Source organism: Pan paniscus, chromosome 14, assembly GCF_029289425.2.
Source record: "Pan paniscus chromosome 14, NHGRI_mPanPan1-v2.0_pri, whole genome shotgun sequence".
NCBI classification, from domain to species: Eukaryota; Metazoa; Chordata; class Mammalia; order Primates; family Hominidae; genus Pan; species Pan paniscus.
The window spans coordinates 81,758,141-81,761,262 of record NC_073263.2 but is presented as its reverse complement, the minus strand read 5'-3'; positions in this window follow the sequence as shown (position 1 = coordinate 81,761,262).

Here is a 3,122-nt window from a genome sequence, read left to right as displayed (position 1 = left end):
ATAAGTATGTATATGTTATATATATATGTATGTGTGTATTTATATACATATATATATATATTTTTTTTTTTTTTTGAGAAGGAGTCTTTTTGAGACTACTGTGTCACCCAGCCTGGAGTACAGTGGCGTGATCTTGACTCACTGCAACCTCTACCTCCCGGGTTCAAGCAATTCTCCCTGCCTCAGCCTCCCGAGTAGCTGGAATTACAGGTGCCTGCCACCATGCCTGCTTAATTTTTGTATTGTTTAGTAGAGACGGAGTTTCACCATGTTGGCCAGGCTGGTCTTGAACTCCTGACTTCAGGTGATCCACCTGCCTTGGCCTCCCAAAGTGCTGGGATTACAGGCATGAACCACTACGCCCGGCCAGTATATTTGTTTCATTTCAAATTAATTTAGATGAAGTGAAAATTTGAGTTCCTCGTTCTAAGCCCAGAATTATCTCTCTGGCTCTTTTCAGATAAACTCATACTGGGATTCCTATTATTTCCTAAAATTTACCACAGACAAAATCAAACTCATCTCCTTTTCTTTTAATTGAATGCTTCTTTAAGATTCCCCATTTTCATTAAAAGCATCTACACTACTCTGCTTTATCCTTGATTCCTCCTGTCATCCTCACTTCCAACTAGAGAGCATGTTTATTAGTTCTTCTGCTAAACAATCTTGTGTTCTATCACAGTATTTCTTAACTCTATGACAATTCTACAGACTAAGACTTTATCTTTATTTCCATGAAGGTAAGAAAAGTGTAACTGGTCGAAGGTCACATAGCCATTATATGACAGCCAGTAGCTGAATCAAATTCTACTTCACAGTAAAGTTTACATTGTTTTGTAACATGATGGCTTCCTAACTTCCAAAAGATCCCCAGGAACCATTTCGGCCCTCAGTGATCTCTAACTTCTCCAAATTTTATAGCACTTACTATCTGTGGAACTCATACATTCAAGCATATAATTCATCCCGATGTATTTAGCTACATTATGTGAATGCCTTATATACCAAACCAAATGGAAAATTCCTGAAAGGCAGAGATTATATCTTGTATTTTTATTTTGTTTCATAGCCTATAAATAGAAATGTACATAGAGTTGCCCCTCAAATTCTAATTCCAACTTAGAATCATAGATTTTATATCTACCTGGAAGGGCCATTTAGTCAATTGGGATTGTCTCTCCTGCCATGTAAGGTATTATAGATTATTTCCATTTTACAACTAGGTACATGGAGACTTGAAAAACTATATGACTTGTCTAGAATCTCCCTGGTAGGAGACCAGAAATCAAGTTTTCAGATTTTGGGGGCAAAAAAAATGAAGTGAAAACTGATAAAGCTTTAAAAAATACATTCTAAAGAAAAGGATAAAAATGTTTGGCAGAGTTGGCCAGGCATGGTGGCTCATGCCTGTAATCCCAGCACTTTGGGAGGCTGAGGTGGGCGGATCATGAGGTCTGAAGATCGAGACCATCCTGGCTAACATGGTGAAACCCCGTCTCTACTAAAAATACAAAAAATTAGCCGGGCGTGGTGGCGGGCGCCTGTAGTCCCAGTTACTCAAGGGGCTGAGGCAGGAGAATGGCGTGAACCCAGGAGGCAGAGTTTGCAGTGAGCTGAGATCGCGCCACTGCACTCCAGCCTGGGCGACAGAGCCAGACTCCATCTCAAAAAAAAAAAGGAAAAAGTTTGGCAGAGTAATTTTTTTTCCTAATAATTCTGCTCTTACATATTTCAAATAAGGACAAGTTATATCACTTTACTCATAGAAAATAAGTTCTGTCACTGAAGTCTACAATGTTTCCCAGATTTGTGAATTAACAAGCCCGATGAGCTGCATCTGTTTTCAGATGTAGAGAACATATGAAGAGTGAATCGCAAAATACTTCATAAATGCATGCAAGTGTCCTTAAAGAAAATGCTGATAAGTAAAGGATGGGCCCAAGCCAGGTGCTTGAGAACAGAAGACAGGGGCTGAGTCATTCACATGAAAGGGAAGCAAGCTTCAGCCTGGGGCTGCCAGATCATAAGGAGGGAAAAGGAGAGACAAAAGAAAATCAGAGTAGTAAGAAAGAAAAAAACGAAATGTGAGATAGACCACAAGGAAAAAAATATATACTTATAAAAATTGGTCCAAGGTTACATAGCAATTATATGACAAAGCCAGTATCTAAATCAAGTTCTACTTGTCAATTGACAAGTATTATCAAATACAAGTCAATCAATATTGTATATATTTTATATATGAATATATATTAATATATTTATATTTTAAAATAGTTTATATATTTATATTTATATTTACATATATTTTATATATTTAAACATATATATTTATAAAATATATGTATATATACATCTATATATATAAAGCAAAAATAAAAATAAAAATAAAACAAGAGAAACAAGAGAAAGGAAGAAGCCTAGAGCTCACCACAACAAACAAGAGACAGAAGAGGAAATGGTAACAATTTTTAAAGTTCCCAAAAGAAAACATATCTACTTTTAATCAGATCTTCTCCATTTTCCCTTTCAGCAATGTTCCATTTGGCTGGGCAGCTTCCTAACTGATTGCATATGCCATCTCCTCTGTAACTTTCCTTAAATTATCCCTGGTTTGAATATCTTTTGGAAACTTTCAGTAAATGAAAACATTTTTTTCCTCCTTTTGAGTAATTTCTGCTATAACCTTAAAATTTAAGGATTTTAAAAACTGCTTTTAATTGCAAATAAATAGCTTATAACTTATATTGTGTATAAATATTTGATGGTTATTACATTTATTCAATAGAGGTTGTTGACCACTTATTATGTATGAGCCTTGTTTTCAGTGCTATGTTCCTGCCTGCTCTCAGTCAAGTGGCTAATAAACACCTTTACACAAACTATCAAGTAGCATTCACTGTAAAAAAAAAAAGTAAGTAAACTATTTTACAAATAGTTTCAGACCTACAGAAAAGTTGAAAACAGTACCTGAACAAAGAGTTCCTGTATATCCTTCATTCAGTTTCCCCTGTTGTTAACCTTTTACATTACTATGGTACATTTATTACTACTAAGGAATCAAATGTGTGTTCATTACTGTTAACTAAACTCCATACTTGATTGCATTTCATGAGATTTTT